The following is a 25,758-nucleotide window of genomic DNA, read 5'->3' on the forward strand; positions in this document are numbered from 1 at the left end:
ATGTATACATCACTTATTGCACTATCCATGTATACATGTATACATCACTTATTGCACTATCCATATATACATGTATACATCACTTATTGCACTATCCATATATACATGTATACATCACTTATTGCACTATCCATGTATACATGTATACATCATTTATTGCATTATCCATAAATACATGTATACATCACTTATTGCACTATCCATGTATACATGTATACATCACTTACTGCACTATCCATGTATACATGTATACATCACTTATTGCAATATCCATATATACATGTATACATCACTTATTGCACTATCCATGTATCCATGTATACATCACTTATTGCACTATCCATGTATCCATGTATACATCACATATTGCACTGTCCATATATACATGTATACATCACTTATTGCACTATCCATATATACATGTATACATCACTTATTGCACTATCCATATATACATCACTTATTGCACTATCCATATATACATCACTTATTGCACTATCCATATATACATGTATACATCACTTATTGCACTATCTATATATACATCACTTATTGCACTATCCATATATACATCACTTATTGCACTATCTATATATACATCACTTATTGCACTATCCGTATATACATCACTTATTGCACTATCCATATATACATCACTTATTGCACTATCCATATATACATGTATACATCACTTATTGCACTATCTATATATACATCACTTATTGCACTATCCATATATACATCACTTATTGCACTATCTATATATACATCACTTATTGCACTATCCATATATACATCACTTATTGCACTATCCATATATACATCACTTATTGCACTATCCATATATACATGTATACATCACTTATTGCACTATCCATATATACATCACTTATTGCACTATCCATATATACATCACTTATTGCACTATCCATATATACATGTATACATCACTTATTGCACTATCCATATATACATGTATACATGTGTTTACGTGGCCTGAACATTCATAATTACTCATAAGTAAACACTTGGGTTGTGTAAGTGTTGTGAGTAGATGGAAGTCAATACTAGTGATCATAAGTAAACACTTGGGTTGTGTAAGTGTTGTGAGTAGATGGAAGTCAATAATAGTGATCATAAGTAAACACTTGGGTTGTGTAAGTGTTGTGAGTAGATGGAAGTCAATAATAGTGATCATAAGTAAACACTTGGGTTGTGTAAGTGTTGTGAGTAGATGGAAGTCAATAATAGTGATCATAAGTAAACACTTGGGTTGTGTAAGTGTTGTGAGTAGATGGAAGTCAATAATAGTGATCATAAGTAAACACTTGGGTTGTGTAAGTGTTGTGAGTAGATGGAAGTCAATAATAGTGATCATAAGTAAACACTTGGGTTGTGTAAGTGTTGTGAGTAGATGGAAGTCAATAATAGTGATCATAAGTAAACACTTGGGTTGTGTAAGTGTTGTGAGTAGATGGAAGTCAATAATAGTGATCATAAGTAAACACTTGGGTTGTGTAAGTGTTGTGAGTAGATGGAAGTCAATAATAGTGATCATAAGTAAACACTTGGGTTGTGTAAGTGTTGTGAGTAGATGGAAGTCAATAATAGTGATCATAAGTAAACACTTGGGTTGTGTAAGTGTTGTGAGTAGATGGAAGTCAATAATAGTGATCATAAGTAAACACTTGGGTTCTGTAAGTGTTGTGAGTAGATGGAAGTCAATACTAGTGATCATTACTCATAATATTTCCCGTGGCTCCACCTGCCAAGGATCAATACTCCCTCAGCTTTTACCAAACATTTCGTCTGTGATCCACTATGGTCACAACAGATCAATAATCATAATGACCACATGATTCTTCCCACATCACACACTGTATTATTATAATTATCATAACATAATGACATACAAGTATGACCAATTATAATGACCAAACATCACTTCCTTCGTGGTAAGTTGTGATGTAAACTTCCTCTTCCACAAGACATTGTAACATTACATGAAATAATGATCATTAACTGATGATATCAATATAATCTTACATTGATCATGCAGAGGTTGTAGACCTGGTCAGGTAATGGTTCCTCCCGGGGTCAGGTCAGGTCAGGTCAGGTCACAACTGTTATGAGAGAGGCGAGGTGTCTCCCACTGTTGTAGGTCTGGCCTCACTCCACAACACTGCCTCTCACAACCCACGTAACATCACAACACACTGGTCACAACACCGGGGCAGGTTTTATATATCGTCCACTTCCATCTCTTCCTCGAGATCTTCCATCTTCCACTCTTCCACGATCACAACCGTTCACGGGTGAGGAGTGGAGCACCTCCACCACTTGGCCATCTTGGTTGTGAGGGAGGAAGCCACTACCACCAGCTTGCCAACACAACATCACCTCACCTGCTCATCTGACAACACTGACAACATTCTCGTCTCATGCAAGATGGAGATATATACATTCATAACATAACATGATGTCTCACGTCAGTGTAACTCATACAAATCGCATGAGAAAAATGATGTATATATGGCGAGTTAGCAGCCCAGGAGCTGTTACCGAACAGCTGAGCGTGGAGGTAGGGCGTCTGCGCTGCCCTCCACCATGGCGGAGCGCGAGCACCAGTCACCTCCCTCACTACACACAACACTTCTCCTCAACACATCATCATGAACACAAGTAATACAAATACATAATAATCATCAAGTGTTACACGACACACTGACATACGCTTCACAATTTACAACGAAAATGTCCAACAATGTTTTGGTACGACCATGACGTCTTATGAAGCGATCAATAACCTGGAGGCAGTTGTAACACAGTGTGGCGCCGTTATCCACGTCTCACGGGATGCCTACAACTGCTACAAGGGTTGTGACTAACAACACTGTACTGCTCCACCTACAAGGGTTGTGACTAACAACACTGTACTGCTCCACCTACAAGGGTTGTGACTAACAACACTGTACTGCTCCACCTACAAGGGTTGTGACTAACAACACTGTACTCCTCCACCTACAAGGGTTGTGACTAACAACACTGTACTACTCCACCTACAAGGGTTGTGACTAACAACACTGTACTGCTCCACCTACAAGGGTTGTGACTAACAACACTGTACTGCTCCACCTACAAGGGTTGTGACTAACAACACTGTACTACTCCACCTACAAGGGTTGTGACTAACAACACTGTACTGCTCCACCTACAAGGGTTGTGACTAACAACACTGTACTCTGCTCCACCTACAAGGGTTGTGACTAACAACACTGTACTGCTCCACCTACAAGGGTTGTGACTAACAACACTGTACTGCTCCACCTACAAGGGTTGTGAGTGACAACACTGTACTGCTCCACCTACAAGGGTTGTGACTAACAACACTGTACTGCTCCACCTACAAGGGTTGTGACTAACAAACACTGTACTGCTCACCTACTAGGGTTGTGACTAACAACACTGTACTGCTCCACCTACAAGGGTTGTGACTAACAACACTGTACTAGCTCCACCTACAAGGGGTTGTGACTAACAACACTGTACTGCTCCACCTACAAGGGTTGTGACTAACAACACTGTACTGCTCCACCTACAAGGGTTGTGACTAACAACACCTGTACTGCTCCACCTACAAGGGTTGTGACTAACAACACTGTACTTGCTCCACCTACAAGGGTTGTGACTAACAACACTGTACTGCTCCACCTACAAGGGTTGGACTAACAACACTGTACTGCTCCACCTACAAGGGTTGTGACTAACAACACTGTACTGCTCCACCTACAAGGGTTGTGACTAACAACACTGTACTGCTCCACCTACAAGGGGTTGTGACTAACAACACTGTACTGCTCCACCTACAAGGGTTGTGACTAACAACACTGTACTGCTCCACCTACAAGGGTTGTGACTAACAACACTGTACTGCTCCACCTACAAGGGTTGTGACTAACAACACTGTACTGCTCCACCTACAAGGGTTGTGACTAACAACACTGTACTGCTCCACCTACAAGGGTTGTGACTAACAACACTGTACTGCTCCACCTACAAGGGTTGTGACTAACAACACTGTACTGCTCCACCTACAAGGGTTGTGACTAACAACACTGTACTGCTCCACCTACAAGGGTTGTGACTAACAACACTGTACTGCTCCACCTACAAGGGTTGTGACTAACAACACTGTACTGCTCCACCTACAAGGGTTGTGACTAACAACACTGTACTGCTCCACCTACAAGGGTTGTGACTAACAACACTGTACTGCTCCACCTACAAGGGTTGTGACTAACAACACTGTACTGCTCCACCTACAAGGGTTGTGACTAACAACACTGTACTGCTCCACCTACAAGGGTTGTGACTAACAACACTGTACTGCTCCACCTACAAGGGTTGTGACTAACAACACTGTACTGCTCCACCTACAAGGGTTGTGACTAACAACACTGTACTGCTCCACCTACAAGGGTTGTGACTAACAACACTGTACTGCTCCACCTACAAGGGTTGTGACTAACAACACTGTACTGCTCCACCTACAAGGGTTGTGACTAACAACACTGTACTGCTCCACCTACAAGGGTTGTGACTAACAACACTGTACTGCTCCACCTACAAGGGTTGTGACTAACAACACTGTACTGCTCCACCTACAAGGGTTGTGACTAACAACACTGTACTGCTCCACCTACAAGGGTTGTGACTAACAACACTGTACTGCTCCACCTACAAGGGTTGTGACTAACAACACTGTACTGCTCCACCTACAAGGGTTGTGAGTTACAACACTGTACTGCTCCACCTACAAGGGTTGTGACTAACAACACTGTACTGCTCCACCTACAAGGGTTGTGACTAACAACACTGTACTGCTCCACCTACAAGGGTTGTGACTAACACACTGTACTTGCTCCACCTACAAGGGTTGTGACTAACAACACTGTACTGCTCCACCTACAAGGGTTGTGACTAACAACACTGTACTGCTCCACCTACAAGGGGTTGTGACTAACAACACTGTACTGCTCCACCTACAAGGGGTTGTGACTAACAACACTGTACTGCTCCACCTACAAGGGTTGTGACTGACAACACTGTACTGCTCCACCTACAAGGGTTGTGACTAACAACACTGTACTGCTCCACCTACAAGGGTTTTGACTAACAACACTGTACTGCTCCACCTACAAGGGTTGTGACTAACAACACTGTACAGCTCCACCTACAAGGTTGTGACTAACAACACTGTACAGCTCCACCTACAAGGTTGTGACTAACAACACTGTACTGCTCCACCAACAAGGGTTGTGACTAACAACACTGTACTGCTCCACCTACAAGGTTGTGACTAACAACACTGTAACTGCTCCACCTACAAGGGTTGTGACTAACAACACTGTACAGCTCCACCTACAAGGTTGTGACTAACAACACTGTACTGCTCCACCTACATGGTTGTGACTAACAACACTGTAACTGCTCCACCTACAAGGTTGTGACTAACAACACTGTACAGCTCCACCTACAAGGGTTGTGAGTGACAACACTGTACTGCTCCACCTACAAGGTTTGTGAGTGACAACACTGTACTGCTCCACCTACAAGGTTTGTGAGTGACAACACTGTACTGCTCCACCAACAAGGGTTGTGACTAACAACACTGTACTTGCTCCACCTACAAGGTTTGTGAGTGACAACACTGTACTGCTCCACCAACAAGGGTTGTGACTAACAACACTGTACAGCTCCACCTACAAGGGTTGTGAGTGACAACACTGTACTGCTCCACATACAAGGGTTGTGACAACAACACTGTACTGCTCCACCAACAAGGGTTGTGACTAACAACACTGTAACTGCTCCACCTACAAGGGTTGTGACAACAACACTGTACTGCACCACCTACAAGGGTTGTGAGTGACAACACTGTACTGCACCACCTACAAGGGTTGTGAATAACAACACTGTACTGCTCCACATACAAGGGTTGTGACTAACAACACTGTACTGCTCCACCAACAAGGGTTGTGACTAACAACACTGTACTGCTCCACTACAAGGGTTGTGAGTGACAACACTGTACTGCACCACCTACAAGGGTTGTGATAACAACACTGTACTTGCTCCACCTACAAGGTTTGTGAGTGACAACACTGTACTGCTCCACCTACAAGGGTTGTGAGTGACAACACTGTACTGCTCCACTACAAGGGTTGTGAGTGACAACACTGTACTGCTCCACTACAAGGGTTGTGACAACAACACTGTACTGCTCCACCTACAAGGTTTGTGAGTGACAACACTGTACTGCACCACCTACAAGGGTTGTGAGTGACAACACTGTACTGCACCACCTACAAGGGTTGTGACAACAACACTGTACTTGCTCCACCTACAAGGTTTGTGAGTGACAACACTGTACTGCACCACCTACAAGGGTTGTGATAACAACACTGTACTTGCTCCACCTACAAGGGTTGTGACAACAACACTGTACTGCACCACCTACAAGGGTTGTGAGTGACAACACTGTACTGCTCCACCTACAAGGGTTGTGAGTGACAACACTGTACTGCACCACCTACAAGGGTTGTGACAACAACACTGTACTGCACCACCTACAAGGGTTGTGAGTGACAACACTGTACTGCTCCACCTACATGGTTGTGACTAACAACACTGTAACTGCTCCACCTACAAGGGTTGTGACAACAACACTGTACTGCTCCACCTACATGGTTGTGACTAACAACACTGTACTTGCTCCACCTACAAGGTTTGTGAGTGACAACACTGTACTGCTCCACCTACAAGGGTTGTGACAACAACACTGTACTGCACCACCTACAAGGGTTGTGAGTGACAACACTGTACTGCTCCACCATACAAGGGTTGTGACAACAACACTGTACTGCTCCACCTACATGGTTGTGACTAACAACACTGTACTGCTCCACCAACAAGGGTTGTGACAACAACACTGTACTGCTCCACCTACAAGGGTTGTGACAACAACACTGTACTGCACCACCTACAAGGGTTGTGACTAACAACACTGTACTTGCTCCACCTACAAGGGTGTGACTAACAACACTGTACTTGCTCCACCTACAAGGGTTGTGACAACAACACTGTACTGCTCCACCTACAAGGGTGTGACTAACAACACTGTAACTGCTCCACCTACAAGGGTGTGACTAACAACACTGTACTGTCCACCTTCAACCCTGACCCTGATCACTTTCACCTGACCACTGTCACCTTCACCTGACCACTGTTCACTTTCACCTGACCACTGTCACCTTCACCTGACCACTGTCCACTTTCACCTGACCACCGTCACCTTCACCTGACCACTGTCCACTTTCACCTGACCACCGTCACTTTCACCTGACCACTGTCACTTTCACCTGACCACCGTCCACCTTCACCTGACCACTGTCACCTTCACCTGACCACTGTCACCTTCACCTGACCACTGTCACTTTCACCTGACCACCGTCACCTTCACCTGACCACTGTCACTTTCACCTGACCACCGTCACCTTCACCTGACCACTGTCACTTTCACCTGACCACTGTCACCTTCACCTGACCACTGTCACTTTCACCTGACCACTGTCACTTTCACCTGACCACTGTTCACTTTCACCTGACCACCGTCACCTTCACCTGACACTGTCACCTTCACCTGACCACTGTCACCTTCACCTGACCACTGTCACTTTCACCTGACCACTGTCACCTTCACCTGACCACCGTCACTTTCACCTGACCACTGTCACCTTCACCTGACCACCGTCACCTTCACCTGACCACTGTCACCTTCACCTGACCACTGTCACCTTCACCTGACCACTGTCACTTTCACCTGACCACTGTCACCTTCACCTGACCACCGTCACTTTCACCTGACCACTGTCACCTTCACCTGTCCACTGTCACCTTCACCTGACCACCGTCACTTTCACCTGACCACCGTCACCTTCACCTGACCACCGTCACCTTCACCTGACCACTGTCACCTTCACCTCAGGTCACTTCACTTTACATTTTCCTTCCGTCCATAAGCGTGACCCGTGTACACGGTGATGGTGTTGACCCATCACCACACGGGTCACGTGACTCTGGCTGGGAATGGGGGTCACTTCTCCCCCTTCCTCCATGATGACCACTTCAACCAGTACAACATTGTTCTGAGGTCATCAAGGCAAGATAACACGCCCCTTCCCATACCTGACCCTCTCCTGCCCCTTCCCCATACCTGACCTTCTCCTGCCCCTTCCCCATACCTGACCTTCTCATGCCCCTTCCCCATACCTGACCCTGTCCTGCCCCTTCCCCATACCTGACCCTCTCCTGCCCCTTCCCCATACCTGACCCTCTCCTGCCCCTTCCCCATACCTGACCCTCTCCTGCCCCTTCCCCATACCTGACCCTCTCCTGCCCCTTCCCCATACCTGACCCTCTCCTGCCCCTTCCCCATACATGACCCTCTCCTGCCCCTTCCCCATACCTGACCCTGTCCTGCCCCTTCCCCATACCTGACCCTCTCCTGCCCCTTCCCCATACCTGACCCTCTCCTGCCCCTTCCCCATACCTGACCCTGTCCTGCCCCTTCCCCATACCTGACCCTCTCCTGCCCCTTCCCCATACCTGACCCTCTCCTGCCCCTTCCCCATACATGACCCTCTCCTGCCCCTTCCCCATACCTGACCCTCTCCTGCCCCTTCCCCATACATGACCCTCTCCTGCCCCTTCCCCATACCTGACCCTCTCCTGCCCCTTCCCCATACCTGACCCTCTCCTGCCCCTTCCCCATACATGACCCTCTCCTGCCCCTTCCCCATACCTGACCCTGTCCAGTCCTTTGAGGGTCTCTCTCTCTCTCTCTCTCTCTCTCTCTCTCTCTCTCTCTCTCTCTCTCTCTCTCTCTCTCTCTCTCTCTCTCTCTCCGGCAATATTGCCGTCAGTTGTCCCACTTCCTCCCTGGTGTGACCCAGATCCTGGCTCACCACCCGCACACCATCACCATCACCATCACCATCACCACCACACCATCACCATCACTACCTACACCACCACACACCATCACACACCATCATCACCACAGTGTAGTAGTGGAGGATCAGGATATACACTGTAGTTATGGGGTTCAGGATATACAGTGTAGTGGTGGAGGATCAGGATATACACTGTAGTTATGGGGTTCAGGATATACAGTGTAGTAGTGGAGGATCAGGATATACACTGTAGTTATGGGGTTCAGGATATACAGTGTAGTAGTGGAGGATCAGGATATACACTGTAGTTATGGGGTTCAGGATATTCATTGTAGTGGTGGAGGATCAGGATATACACTGTAGTTATGGGGTTCAGGATATTCAGTGTAGTGGTGGAGGATCAGGATATACACTGTAGTTATGGGGTTCAGGATATACAGTGTAGTAGTGGAGGATCAGGATATACACTGTAGTTATGGGGTTCAGGATATACAGTGTAGTAGTGGAGGATCAGGATATACACTGTAGTTATGGGGTTCAGGATATACAGTGTAGTAGTGGAGGATCAGGATATACACTGTAGTTATGGGGTTCAGGATATTCATTGTAGTGGTGGAGGATCAGGATATACACTGTAGTTATGGGGTTCAGGATATTCAGTGTAGTGGTGGAGGATCAGGATATACAGCGTAGTTATGGGGTTCAGGATATACAGTGTAGTGGTGGAGGTTCAGGATATACAGTGTAGTTGTGGGGTTCAGGATATACAGTGTAGTGGTGGAGGTTCAGGATATACAGTGTAGTGGTGGAGGTTCAGGATATACAGTGTAGTTGTTGGTTCAGAATATACAGTGTAATGGTGGAGGTTCAGGATATACAGTGTAGTGGAGGAAATTCAGGATATACAGTGTAATTGTGGGATTCAGGATATACATTGTAGTGGTGGAGGTTCAGGATATACAGTGTAGTTGTGGGATTCAGGATATACATTGTAGTGGTGGAGGTTTAAGATATAAAGTGTAATGGTGGAGGTTCAGGATATTCAGTGTAGTGGTGAAGGTTCAAGATATACAATGTAGTGGTGGGGTTCTTGATATACAGTGTAGTGGTGGAGGTTCAGGATATACAGTGTAATGGTGGTGCTTCAGGATATACAGTGTAGTGGTGGAGGTTCAGGATATACAGTGTAGAAGTGGTGGTTCGGGATTTACAGTGTAGTGGTGGAGATTCAGGATATACTGTGTAGTGGTGGAGATTCAGGATATACTGTGTAGTGGTGGAGGTTCAGGATATACAGTGTAGTGGTGGAGGTTCAGGATATACAGTGTAGTTGTGGGATTCAGGATATACAGTGTAGTGGTGGAGGTTCAGGATATACAGTGTAGAAGTGGTGGTTCAGGATATACAGTGTAGTGGTGGAGATTCAGGATATACAGTGTAGTTGTGGGATTCAAGATATACTGTGTAGTGGTGGAGGTTCAGGATATACAGTGTAGAAGTGGTGGTTCAGGATATACAGTGTAGTGGTGGAGGTTCAGGATATACTGTGTAGTGGTGGAGGTTCAGGATATACAGTGTAGTGGTGGAGGTTCAGGATATACGGTGTAGAAGTGGTGGTTCAAGATATACTGTGTAGTGGTGGAGGTTCAGAATATACAGTGTAGTGGTGGAGGTTCAGGATATACAGTGTAGTTGTGGGATTCAGGATGTACAGTGTAGTGGTGGAGGTTCAGGATATACAGTGTAGAAGTGGTGGTTCAGGATATATAGAGAAGTGGTGGAGATTAGGATATATAGTGTAGAAGTGGTGGTTCAGGATATACAGTGTAGTGGTGGAGGTTCAGGATATACAATGTAGTGGTGGAGATTTAGGATATATTGTGTAGAAGTGGTGGTTCAGGATATACAGTGTAGTGGTGGAGGTTCAGGATATACAGTGTGGAAGTGGTGGTTCAGGATATATAGTGTTAGTGGTGGAGATCCAGGATATACAGTGTAGAAGTGGTGGTTCAGGATATACAGTGTAGTGGTGGAGGTTCAGGATATACAGTGTAGTTGTGGGTTTCAGGATATACAGTGTAATGGTGGAGGTTCAAGATATACAGTGTATTGGAGGAGGTTCAGGATATACAGTGCAGTGGTGGTGGTTCAGGATATACAGTGTAATGGTGGAGGTTCAGGATATACAGTGTAGCAGTGGTGGTTCAGGATATACGGTGTAGTGATGGAGGTTCAGGATATACAGTGTAGTTGTGGGATTCAGGATATACAGTGTAATGGTGGTGGTTCAGGATATACAGTGTAGTGGTGGTGGTTCAGGATATACAGTGTAGTGGTGGAGGCTCAGGATATACAGTGTAGTGGTGGTGGTTCAGGATATACAGTGTAGTGGTGGAGGTTCAGGATATACAGTGTAGTGGTGGAGGTTCAGGATATACAGTGTAGTGGTGGAGGTTCAGGATATACAGTGTAGTGGTGGAGGTTCAGGATATACAGTGCAGTGGTGGTGGTTCAGGATATACAGTGTAGTGGTGGAGGTTCAGGATATACAGTGTAGTGGTGGAGGTTCAGGATATACAGTGTAGTGGTGGAGGTTCAGGATATACAGTGCAGTGGTGGTGGTTCAGGATATACAGTGTAGTGGTGGAGGTTCAGGATATACAGTGCAGTGGTGGAGGTTCAGGATATACAGTGTAGTGGTGGAGGTTCAGGATATACAGTGTAGTGGTGGAGGTTCAGGATATACAGTGCAGTGGTGGTGGTTCAGGATATACAGTGTAGTGGTGGAGGTTCAGGATATACAGTGTAGTGGTGGAGGTTCAGGATATACAGTGCAGTGGTGGTGGTTCAGGATATACAGTGTAGTGGTGGAGGTTCAGGATATACAGTGTAGTGGTGGAGGTTCAGGATATACAGTGTAGTGGTGGAGGTTCAGGATATACAGTGTAGTGGTGGAGGTTCAGGATATACAGTGCAGTGGTGGAGGTTCAGGATATACAGTGTAGTGGTGGAGGTTCAGGATATACAGTGTAGTGGTGGAGGTTCAGGATATACAGTGCAGTGGTGGTGGTTCAGGATATACAGTGTAGTGGTGGAGGTTCAGGATATACAGTGTAGTGGTGGAGGTTCAGGATATACAGTGCAGTGGTGGTGGTTCAGGATATACAGTGTAGTGGTGGAGGTTCAGGATATACAGTGTAGTGGTGGAGGTTCAGGATATACAGTGCAGTGGTGGAGGTTCAGGATATACAGTGTAGTGGTGGGGTTTATGATATACAGTGTAGTGGTGGAGGTTCAGGCTATACAGTGTAGAGGTGGGCCCGATCCAACATGTTAAGAACATTGCACAATAATGTAAGTCACTTCACCAGTCAGTATCGTGCTGTGATGGTGAACCCTGGCATCGTGCTGTGATGGTGAACCCTGGCATCGTGTTGTGATGGTGAACCCTGGCATCGTGTTGTGATGGTGAACCCTGGCATCGTCCTGTGATGGTGAACCCTGGCATCGTGTTGTGATGGTGAACCCTGGCATCGTGTTGTGATGGTGAACCCTGGCATCGTGTTGTGATGGTGAACCCTGGCATCGTGTTGTGATGGTGAACCCTGGCATCGTGTTGTGATGGTGAACCCTGGCATCGTCCTGTGATGGTGAACCCTGGCATCATGCTGTGATGGTGAACCCTGGCATCGTCCTGTGATGGTGAACCCTGGCATCATGCTGTGATGGTGAACCCTGGCATCGTCCTGTGATGGTGAACCCTGGCATCATGCTGTGATGGTGAACCCTGGCATCGTGCTGTGATGGTGAACCCTGGCATCGTCCTGTGATGGTGAACCCTGGCAGTACAACTTTAAGATAAACATGTTTAGCCCCCACCCTCCCTCCACCACCCCCACCACTCCTTCACGTCGTAGAACCGCACGTATCTGTATTTGTTCTTATGTAACCTGGTACTGTACGTGGGGCCACTTATGTAACCTGGTACTGTACGTGGGGCCACTTATGTAACCTGGTACTGTACGTGGGGCCACTTATGTAACCTGGTACTGTACGTGGGGCCACTTATGTAACCTGGTATTGTACGTGGGGCCACTTATGTAACCTGGTACAGTACGTGGGGCCACTTATGTAACCTGGTACTGTACGTGGGGCCACTTATGTAACCTGGTACAGTACGTGGGGCCACTTATGTAACCTGGTACTGTACGTGGGGCCACTTATGTAACCTGGTACTGTACGTGGGGCCACTTATGTAACCTGGTACAGTACGTGGGGCCACTTATGTAACCTGGTACACTGCGTGGGGCCACTTATGTAACCTGGTACAGTACGTGGGGCAACTTATGTAACCTGGCACTGTACGTGGGGCCACTTATGTAACCTGGTACACTGCGTGGGGCCACTTATGTAACCTGGTACTGTACGTGGGGCCACTTATGTAACCTGGTACACTGCGTGGGGCCACTTATGTAACCTGGTACTGTACGTGGGGCCACTTATGTAACCTGGTACTGTACGTGGGGCCACTTATGTAACCTGGTACTGTACGTGGGGCCACTTATGTAACCTGGTACAGTACGTGGGGCCACTTATGTAACCTGGTACAGTACGTGGGGCAACTTATGTAACCTGGCACTGTACGTGGGGCCACTTATGTAACCTGGTACACTGCGTGGGGCCACTTATGTAACCTGGTACTGTACGTGGGGCCACTTATGTAACCTGGTACTGTACGTGGGGCCACTTATGTAACCTGGTACTGTACGTGGGGCCACTTATGTAACCTGGTACAGTACGTGGGGCCACTTATGTAACCTGGTACAGTACGTGGGGCCACTTATGTAACCTGGTACAGTACGTGGGGCCACTTATGTAACCTGGTACACTGCGTGGGGCCACTTATGTAACCTGGTACAGTACGTGGGGCCACTTATGTAACCTGGTACTGTACGTGGGGCCACTTATGTAACCTGGTACACTGCGTGGGGCCACTTATGTAACCTGGTACAGTACGTGGGGCCACTTATGTAACCTGGTACTGTACGTGGGGCCACTTATGTAACCTGGTACTGTAAGTGGGGCCACTTATGTAACCTGGTACACTGCGTTGGGCCACTTATGTAACCTGGTACTGTACGTGGGGCCACTTATGTAACCTTGTACAGTACGTGGGGCCACTTATGTAACCCGGTACTGTACGTGGGGCCACTTATGTAACCTGGTACACTGCGTGGGGCCACTTATGTAACCTGGTACTGTACGTGGGGCCACTTATGTAACCTGGTACTGTACGTGGGGCCACTTATGTAACCTGGTACTGTACGTGGGGCCACTTATGTAACCTGGTACTGTACGTGGGGCCACTTATGTAACCTGGTACACTGCGTGGGGCCACTTATGTAACCTGGTACAGTACGTGGGGCAACTTATGTAACCTGGCACTGTACGTAGGGCCACTTATGTAACCTGGTACTGTACGTGGGGCCACTTATGTAACCTGGTACACTGCGTGGGGCCACTTATGTAACCTGGTACTGTACGTGGGGCCACTTATGTAACCTGGTACACTGCGTGGGGCCACTTATGTATCCTGGTACAGTACGTGGGGCCACTTATGTAACCTGGTACTGTACGTGGGGCCACTTTTGTAACCTGGTACAGTACGTGGGGCCACTTATGTAACCTGATACACTGCGTGGGGCCACTTATGTAACCTGGTACTGTACGTGGGGCCACTTATGTAACCTGGTACACTGCGTGGGGCCACTTACGTAACTTGGTACTGTACGTGGGGCCACTTATGTAACCTGGTACAGTACGTGGGGCCACTTGTGTAACCTGCTACTGTACGTGGGGCCACTTATGTAACCTGGTACTGTACGTGGGGCCACTTATGTAACCTGGTACAGTACGTAGGGACACTTATGTAACCTGGTACAGTACGTGGGGCCGCTTATGTAACCTGGCACTGTACGTGGGGCCTCTTATGTAACCTGGTACAGTACGTGGGGACACTTATGTAACCTGGTACAGTACGTGGGGCCACTTATGTAACCTGGTACTGTACGTGGGGCCACTTATGTAACCTGGTACACTGCATGGGGCCACTTATGTAACCAGGTACTGTACGTGGGGCCACTTATGTAACCTGGTATTGTACGTGGGGCCACTTATGTAACCTGGTATTGTACGTGGGGCCACTTATGTAACCTGGTATTGTACGTGGGGCCACTTATGTAACCTGGTACACTGCGTGGGGCCACTTATGTAACCTGGTACTGTACGTGGGGCCACTTATGTAACCCGGTACTGTACGTGGGGCCACTTATGTAACCTGGTACACTGCGTGGGGTCACTTATGTAACCTGGTACACTGCGTGGGGCCACTTATGTAACCTGGTACTGTACGTGGGGCCACTTATGTAACCTGGTACACTGCGTGGGGCCACTTATGTAACCTGGTACTGTACGTGGGGCCACTTACGTAACCTGGTACACTACGTGGGGCCACTTATGTAACCTGGTACTGTACGTGGGGCCACTTGCGTAACCTGGTACACTGAGTGGGGCCACTTATGTAACCTGGTTCTGTACGTGGGGCCACTTATGTAACCTGGTTCTGTACGTGGGGCCACTTATGTAACCGTGGTACTGTACGTGGGGCCACTTATGTAACCTGGTACTGTACGTGGGGCCATTTATGTTACCTGGTACTGTACGTGGGGCCACTTATATAACCTGGTACACTGCGTGGAGCCACTTATGTAACCTGGTACTGTACGTGGAGCCACTTACGTAACCTGGTACACTGAGTGGGGCCACTTATGTAACCTGGTACACTGCGTGGGGCCACTTATGTAACCTGGTTCTGTACGTGGGGCCACTTATGTAACCTGGTACTGTACGTGGGGCCACTTATGTAACCTGGTTCTGTACGTGGGGCCACTTATGTAACCTGGTACTGTACGTGGGGCCACTTATGTAACCTGGTACTGTACGTGGGCGGAACCAGGACACATTCACCACACTGGGCCAGGTACCGAGCGTAGGGAGAGCGGGGCCAGGACCACACCCACCACTCTGGTCCAGGTACCGAGCGTAGGAAGGAGGTCCACGATCACATGCACCACTGTGGGCCACGTACCGAGCGTAGGGATGGCGGGGCCAGGTAACGAGCGTAGGGAGGACAAGGCCAAGATAGCACTCACCATACAGGGCCAGGTACGGAGCGTAGGAAGGGCGGGACCAGGTGGTGAGCATAGGGCTGGGCCAGGCAGTGAGCATATTGAGAACAGATGTAGAGCGACCGACGAGGAGGATATAAATATATACCATGTGAGAGGAAGAAGGACGTACAGGGAGGCACTGTCCCCTACTGTCCAGGGTGACAGTGCCAGGGTAACACTGTCCAGGGTGACAGTGTCCAGGGTGACAGCGTCCAGGGTGACAGTATCCAGGGTGACACTGTCCAGGGTGACAGTATCCAAGGTGACACTGTCCAGGGTGACAGTGCCAGGGTAACACTGTCCAGGGTGACAGTGTCCAGGGTAACACTGTCCAGGGTGACACTGTCCAGGGTGACACTGTCCAGGGTGACAGTATCCAGGGTGTCCAGGGTGACAGTATCCAGGGTGACACTGTCCAGGGTGACAGTATCCAAGGTGACACTGTCCAGGGTGACAGTGCCAGGGTAACACTGTCCAGGGTGACAGTGTCCAGGGTGACACTGTCCAGGGTGACACTGTCCAGGGTGACAGTATCCAGGGTGACACTGTCCAGGGTGACAGTATCCAGGGTGACACTGTCCAGGGTGACAGTATCCAGGGTGACACTGTCCAGGGTGACAGTATCCAGGGTAACACTGTCCAGGGTAACACTGTCCAGGGTGACACTGTCCATGGTGACACTGTCCAGGGTGACAGTATCCAGGGTGACACTGTCCAGGGTGACAGTATCCAGGGTGACACTGTCCAGGGTGACAGTATCCAGGGTGACACTGTCCAGGGTGACAGTGCCAGGGTAACACTGTCCAGGGTGACAGTGTCCAGGGTGACACTGTCCAGGGTAACAGTATCCAGGGTGACACTGTCCAGGGTAACAGTGTCCAGGGTAACACTGTCCAGGGTGACACTGTCCAGGGTGACAGTATCCAGGGTGACACTGTCCAGGGTGACAGTATCCAGGGTGACACTGTCCAGGGTGACAGTGCCAGGGTAACACTGTCCAGGGTGACAGTGTCCAGGGTGACACTGTCCAGGGTGACAGTATCCAGGGTGACACTGTCCAGGGTGACAGTATCCAGGGTGACACTGTCCAGGGTGACAGTGCCAGGGTAACACTGTCCAGGGTGACACTGTCCAGGGTGACACTGTGCAGGGTGACAGTATCCAGGGTAACACTGTCCAGGGTGACACTGTCCAGGGTGACACTGTCCAGGGTGACACTGTCCAGGGTAACACTGTCCAGGGTGACACTGTCCAGGGTGACACTGTGCAGGGTAACAGTATCCAGGGTAACACTGTCCAGGGTGACAGTGTCCAGGGTGACACTGTCCAGGGTGACAGTATCCAGGGTGACCATTAAGGTCAGGAGGGACAGTAGTGGCACAAGACACTTGCTCGTGTACATGCGTATACATAACTGCTACAGCAGGTGTATGTATGAGTCATGTATACATAACTGCTACAGCAGGTGTATGTATGAGTCATGTATACATAACTGCTACAGCAGGTGTATGTATGAGTCATGTATACATAACTGCTACAGCAGGTGTATGTATGAGTCATGTATACATCCCCTCACACCTACCTCGTCCAGCACCACCAGTTACCAGGCCATTACATCGTTGGTGTAGTTAGGAACCTGAACTACCACGGACCAGACACACAAGCAGCGTTGCCAGAATGGATCGTCCGCTGAACGAAACATTTGTGATCACATTAAAGTGAAGATCCTGGACCCAACACCACACTGGCTCACGTTTTCTCCCACACCGACCTTGACCCACTTACAAAGAAAACGGAAACTTCAATGTTTACATTTGAGTACGTCACACAATTATGATGTGATCAAGATAATTATCTTGATAATTATGATGTGATCAAGATAATTATCTTGACAATTATCTTTAATCATGGATTGCACAACGTACATAAACACCTAATATTCTTTTATTTTATTTATTATACTTTGTCGCTGTCTCCCGCGTTTGCGAGGTAGCGCAAGGAAACAGACGAAAGAAATGGCCCAACCCACCCCCATACACATGTATATACATACACGTCCACACACGCAAATATACATACCTACACAGCTTTCCATGGTTTACCCCAGACGCTTCACATGCCTTGATTCAATCCACTGACAGCACGTCAACCCCGGTATACCACATCGCTCCAATTCACTCTATTCCTTGCCCTCCTTTCACCCTCCTGCATGTTCAGGCCCCGATCACACAAAATCTTTTTCACTCCATCTTTCCACCTCCAATTTGGTCTCCCTCTTCTCCTTGTTCCCTCCACCTCCGACACATATATCCTCTTGGTCAATCTTTCCTCACTCATTCTCTCCATGTGCCCAAACCATTTCAAAACACCCTCTTCTGCTCTCTCAACCACGCTCTTTTTATTTCCACACATCTCTCTTACCCTTACGTTACTTACTCGATCAAACCACCTCACACCACACATTGTCCTCAAACATCTCATTTCCAGCACATCCATCCTCCTGCGCCACACATCTCTATCCATAGTCCACGCCTCGCAACCATACAACATTGTTGGAACCACTATTCCTTCAAACATACTCATTTTTGCTTTCCGAGATAATGTTCTCGACTTCCACACATTCTTCAAGGCTCCCAGAATTTTCGCCCCCTCCCCCACCCTATGATCCACTTCCGCTTCCATGGTTCCATCCGCTGCCAGATCCACTCCCAGATATCTAAAACACTTTCACTTCCTCCAGTTTTTCTCCATTCAAACTCACCTCCCAATTGACTTGACCCTCAACCCTACTGTACCTAATAACCTTGCTCTTATTCACATTTACTCTTAACTTTCTTCTTCCACACACTTTACCAAACTCAGTCACCAGCTTCTGCAGTTTCTCACATGAATCAGCCACCAGCGCTGTATCATCAGCGAACAACAACTGACTCACTTCCCAAGCTCTCTCATCCCCAACAGACTTCATACTTGCCCCTCTTTCCAAAACTCTTGCATTCACCTCCCTAACAACCCCATCCATAAACAAATTAAACAACCATGGAGACATCACACACCCCTGCCGCAAACCTACATTCACTGAGAACCAATCACTTTCTTCCTACACGTACACATGCCTTACATATATATATATATATATATATATATATATATATATATATATATATATATATATATATATATATATATATATATATATTTCTTTCTTTTTCTTTTAAACTATTCGCCATTTCCCGCGTTAGCGAGGTAGCGCTAAGAACAGAGGACTGGGCCTTTTTTGGAATATCCTCAACTGGCCCCCTCTGTTCCTTCTTTTGGAAAATTAAAAAAAAAAAAAAAAAAGAAAAAAAAAAACGAGAGGGGAGGATTTCCAGCCCCCCGCTCCCTCCCCTTTTAGTCGCCTTCTACGACACGCAGGGAATACGTGGCAAGTATTCTTAATCCCCTATCCCCAGGGATAATGTGCAGTACCTATATCACTAATTAACTTCAATTGTTCTTAAACTATACAGGGAGCCAGAGAAATTAAATATTTCAGCTTGTAAGTGAAAGAAATTACATAATCATTAATCAAATAATCAATTTCATAGATGAGGCTTACCTTATACACTTTAAATATTTCATATAATATCAAGTATATCATATCAACATACAAAGGCAACAGTATTACACAGCAAATTCTAGAACCTATCACCAACACCCAAGAGGCATCTGTTAGCAGTCAACAACCAAGGAAATGATAAGGTCCTTCCATAAATATTCAAAACAAGATGTTGTCCTCAGTCTTCTGCTTTCTTGGGTATTGCTGCTATTTCTGCCTTGGTCACAATTTCATCCATTTTGATGAAGGTCTCTGTAAGGGTATTGATTATGCTATTGTACTGGTCTAGCAGGTTCTGTTGGGTGGCTGCCTCCTCATCATGACTGTGTCTATTGGCGATCTCAACCAACTCATCACCTTATATATATATATATATATATATATATATATATATATATATATATATATATATATATATATATATATATATATATATATATAAGCTTTGTCGCTGTCTCCCGCACCTGCGAGGTAGCGCAAGGAAACAGACGAAAGAAATGGCCCAACCCACCCACATAACCATGCACACACACACACACACACACGTCCACACACGCAAACATACACACCCACACATCTCAACGTACACATATATATACACACACAGACATATACATATATACACACACAGACATATACATATATACACACACAGACATATACATATATACACACACACAGACATATACATATATACACACACACAGACATATACATATATACACACACAGACATATACATATATACACACACAGACATATACATATATACACACACACAGACATATACATATATACACACACAGACATATACATATATACACACACAGACATATACATATATACACACACACAGACATATACATATATACACACACAGACATATACATATATACACACACAGACATATACATATATACACACACACAGACATATACATATATACACACACAGACATATACATATATACACACACACACACAGACATATACATATATACACACACAGACATATACATATATACACACACAGACATATACATATATACACACACACAGACATATACATATATACACACACAGACATATACATATATACACACACAGACATATACATATATACACACACAGACATATACATATATACACACACAGACATATACATATATACACACACACAGACATATACATATATACACACACAGACATATACATATACACACACACAGACATATACATATATACACACACAGACATATACATATATACACACACAGACATATACATATATACACACACAGACATATACATATATACACACACAGACATATACATATATACACACACAGACATATACATATATACACACACAGACATATACATATATACTCACACAGACATATACATATATACACACACAGACATATACATATATACACACACACAGACATATACATATATACACATGTACTTAATTCATACTGTCTACCTTTAATAATACCCATAGCTAAGTTGACCTACACCCCAAGCTTATCTGGGCACTCTCTCAGCTAAGTTGACCTACACCCCAAGCTTATCTGGGCACTCTCTCAGCTAAGTTGACCTACACCCCAAGCTTATCTGGGCACTCTCTCAGCTAAGTTGACCTACACCCCAAGCTTATCTGGGCACTCTCTCAGCTAAGTTGACCTACACCCCAAGCTTATCTGGGCACTCTCTCAGCTAAGTTGACCTACACCCCAAGCTTATCTGGGCACTCTCTCAGCTAAGTTGACCTACACCCCAAGCTTATCTGGGCACTCTCTCAGCTAAGTTGACCTACACCCCAAGCTTATCTGGGCACTCTCTCAGCTAAGTTGACCTACACCCCAAGCTTATCTGGGCACTCTCTCAGCTAAGTTGACCTGCACCCCAAGCTTATCTGGGCACTCTCTCAGCTAAGTTGACCTACACCCCAAGCTTATCTGGGCACTCTCTCAGCTAAGTTGACCTACACCCCAAGCTTATCTGGGCACTCTCTCAGCTAAGTTGACCTGCACCCCAAGCTTATCTGGCCACCTTTACCCCCTATCTTACATGCTTCCCAAGCTGAGGTGGTCATTGCACCAGCTAAGCTTATTTTCACCCTAAGCTTATCTGGTCAGCCACTCAGCAGCCACCAGGGGCCGATCACTGGACATACAAATAATCAACAACAACAACAACAACAACAACAACAACAACAACAATTAGTAGTAATAAGTTGTTATCATGGTGGCGTGTTGCCTGCCTGCCAACCTACCATGACCTGGTCGTCTGCCAACATCCCGTGATACAGTCGTGCCAACACTCGCACCAGCAAGCTTAGCTGTACCCTCCTGATATACACTCCCACCATAACCATGATGGGGCTACCTACTACCATGACCATGATGGGGCTACCTACTACCATGACCATGATGGGGCTACCACCACCATAACCATGATGGGGCTACCTACCACCATAACCATGATGGGGCTACCTACCACCATGACCATGGGTGGAGGTACCCACCACCATAACCATAGGGGGAGCTACCCACCACCATAACCATGGGTGGAGCTACCCACCATCATAACCATGGATGGAGGCTACCCACCACCATAACCATGGGTGGAGCTATCCACCACCATAACCATGGATGAGGCTACCCACCACCATAACCATGGGTGGAGCTACCCACCACCATAACCATGGGTGAGGCTACCCACCACCATAACCATGGGTGGAGCTACCCACCATCATAACCATGGGTGGAGCTACCCACACCATAACCATGGGTGGAGCTACCCACCATCATAACCATGGGTGGAGGTACCCACACCATAACCATGGGTGGAGCTACCCACCACCACAACCATGGGTGGAGGTACCCACACCATAACCATGGGTGGAGCTACCCACCATCATAACCATGGGTGGAGGTACCCACACCATAACCATGGGTGAGGCTACCCACCACCACAACCATGGGTGGAGGTACCCACACCATAACCATGGGTGGAGCTACCCACCATCATAACCATGGGTGGAGCTACCCACCATCATAACCATGGGTGGAGGTACCCACCACCATAACCATGGGTGGAGCTACCCACCATCATAACCATGGGTGGAGGTACCCACCATCATAACCATGGATGAGGCTACCCACCACCATAACCATGGGTGGAGCTATCCACCACCATAACCGCACCATAACCACGAGTGGAGGTACCCACCACCATAACCGCACCATAACCACGAGTGGAGGTACCCACCACCATAACCATGGGTGGAGCTACCCACCACCATAACCGCACCATGACCATGGTGGAGGTACCCACCACCATAACCGCACCATGACCATGGTGGAGGTACCCACCACCATAACCACGAGTGGAGGTACCCACCACCATAACCGCACCATAACCATGGTGGAGGTACCCACCACCATAACCGCACCATAACCATGGTGGAGGTACCCACCACCATAACCACGAGTGGAGGTACCCACCACCATAACCGCACCATAACCATGGTGGAGGTACCCACCACCATAACCGCACCATGACCATGGTGGAGGTACCCACCACCATAACCACGAGTGGAGGTACCCACCACCATAACCGCACCATAACCATGGTGGAGGTACCCACCACCATAACCACGAGTGGAGCTACCCACCACCATAACCACGAGTGGAGGTACCCACCGACCATAACCGCACCATAACCATGGTGGAGGTACCCACCACCATAACCACGAGTGGAGCTACCCACCACCATAACCGCACCATAACCATGGTGGAGGTACCCACCACCATAACCGCACCATAACCATGGTGGAGGTACCCACCACCATAACCGCACCATAACCATGGTGGAGGTACCCACCACCATAACCGCACCATAACCATGGTGGAGGTACCCACCACCATAACCACGAGTGGAGCTACCCACCACCATAACCGCACCATAACCATGGTGGAGGTACCCACCACCATAACCACGAGTGGAGGTACCCACCACCATAACCGCACCATAACCATGGTGGAGGTACCCACCACCATAACCACGAGTGGAGGTACCCACCACCATAACCGCACCATAACCATGGTGGAGGTACCCACCACCATAACCGCACCATAACCATGGTGGAGGTACCCACCACCATAACCACGAGTGGAGGTACCCACCACCATAACCGCACCATAACCATGGGTGGAGGTACCCACCACCATAACCGCACCATGACTATGGTGGAGCCCACCATACACTGAGCTATTCTTTGTTTGGCATAATGTGCCGCGCACAACAGGACGTGACGTCACGTGACGTCAGAGATCAGCTGGTGTGGCGGTGGTGGCGTCAGCCACAAACTGGCACGTCTCTCATCACTATGTCCCGGCTCATGTCCCGACTCATGTCCCGGCTCACCACTATGTCCCGGCTCATCACTATGTCCCGGCTCATCACTATGTCCCGGCTCATGTCCCGGCTCATCACTATGTCCCGGCTCATGTCCCGGCTCATCACTATGTCCCGGCTCATCACTATGTCCCGGCTCATCACTATGTCCCGGCTCATGTCCCGGCTCATCACTATGTCCCGGCTCATGTCCCGGCTCATCACTATGTCCCGGCTCATGTCCCGACTCATCACTATGTCCCGGCTCATGTCCCGGCTCATCACTATGTCCCGGCTCATGTCCCGGCTCATCACTATGTCCCGGCTCATGTCCCGGCTCATCACTATGTCCCGGCTCATCACTATGTCCCGGCTCATCACTATATCCCGGCTCATGTCCCGGCTCATCACTATATCCCGGCTCATGTCCCGGCTCATCACTATGTCCCGGCTCATCACTATGTCCCGGCTCATCACTATGTCCCGGCTCATGTCCCGGCTCATCACTATGTCCCGGCTCATGTCCCGGCTCATGTCCCGGCTCATCACTATGTCCCGGCTCATGTCCCGGCTCATCACTATGTCCCGGCTCATCACTATGTCCCGGCTCACCACTATGTCCCGGCTCATGTCCCAGCTCATCACTATGTCCCGGCTCACCACTATGTCCCGGCTCATGTCCCGACTCACCACTATGTCCCGGCTCATGTCCCGGCTCACCACTATGTCCCGGCTCATGTCCCGGCTCATCACTATGTCCCGGCTCACCACTATATCCCTGCTCATGTCCCGGCTCACCACTATGTCCCGGCTCATGTCCCGGCTCATGTCCCGGCTCACCACTATGTCCCGGCTCATGTCCCGGCTCACCACTATGTCCCGGCTCACCACTATGTCCCGGGTCACTAGAATGTCCCGGGTCACTAGTATGTCCCGGCTCACCACTATGTCCCGGCTCACCACTATGTCCCGAGTCACTAGTATATCGCGGGTCACCACTATGTCCCGGGTCACTAGAATGTCCCGGGTCACTAGTATGTCCCGGGCCACCAATATGTCCCGGGTCACTAGAATGTCCCGGGTCACTAGTATGTTCCGGGCCACAAGTATGTCCCGGCTCACTAGTATGTCCCAGCTTACCAGTATGTCCCGGGTCACTAGTATGTCCCGGGCCACCAGTATGTCCCGGGCCACCAGTATGTCCCGGGCCACCAGTATGTCCCGGCTTACCAGTATGTCCCGGGTCACTAGAATGTCCCGGGTCACTAGTATGTCCCGGGCCACCAGTATGTCCCGGCTCACTAGTATGTCCCGGCTTACCAGTATGTCCCGGGTCACTAGAATGTCCCGGGTCACTAGTATGTCCCGGGCCACCAGTATGTCCCGGCTTACCAGTATGTCCCGGGTCACTAGAATGTCCCGGGTCACTAGTATGTCCCGGGCCACCAGTATGTCCCGGTTCACTGGTGTGTCCCGGGTCACCAGTACAGTTTAGTACAGTACAGTGTA

General features: G+C 47.9%; 1 protein-coding gene across 6 annotated transcripts in view; it reads right to left on the bottom strand.

The window, feature by feature from the left end:
* The window catches only part of LOC139745940 (uncharacterized), a 226,610-nt gene that overhangs the window by 180,571 nt on the left and 20,281 nt on the right, over positions 1-25,758 (bottom strand). For 2 of the 6 annotated variants that reach the window (XM_071656635.1, XM_071656633.1), the window contains exon 1: positions 2,047-2,583. The exons of 2 other annotated variants lie outside the window; for them this stretch is intronic. The gene's annotated coding sequence lies outside the window, so the exon portion shown is untranslated. Of the gene's footprint in view, positions 1-2,046; positions 2,587-25,758 lie in introns of those variants that run through there. 2 more of the 6 variants (XM_071656634.1, XM_071656636.1) reach the window with 2 other exon arrangements.

The sequence above is a fragment of the Panulirus ornatus genome, chromosome 63, assembly GCF_036320965.1.
Source record: "Panulirus ornatus isolate Po-2019 chromosome 63, ASM3632096v1, whole genome shotgun sequence".
Taxonomy (NCBI): Eukaryota; Metazoa; Arthropoda; class Malacostraca; order Decapoda; family Palinuridae; genus Panulirus; species Panulirus ornatus.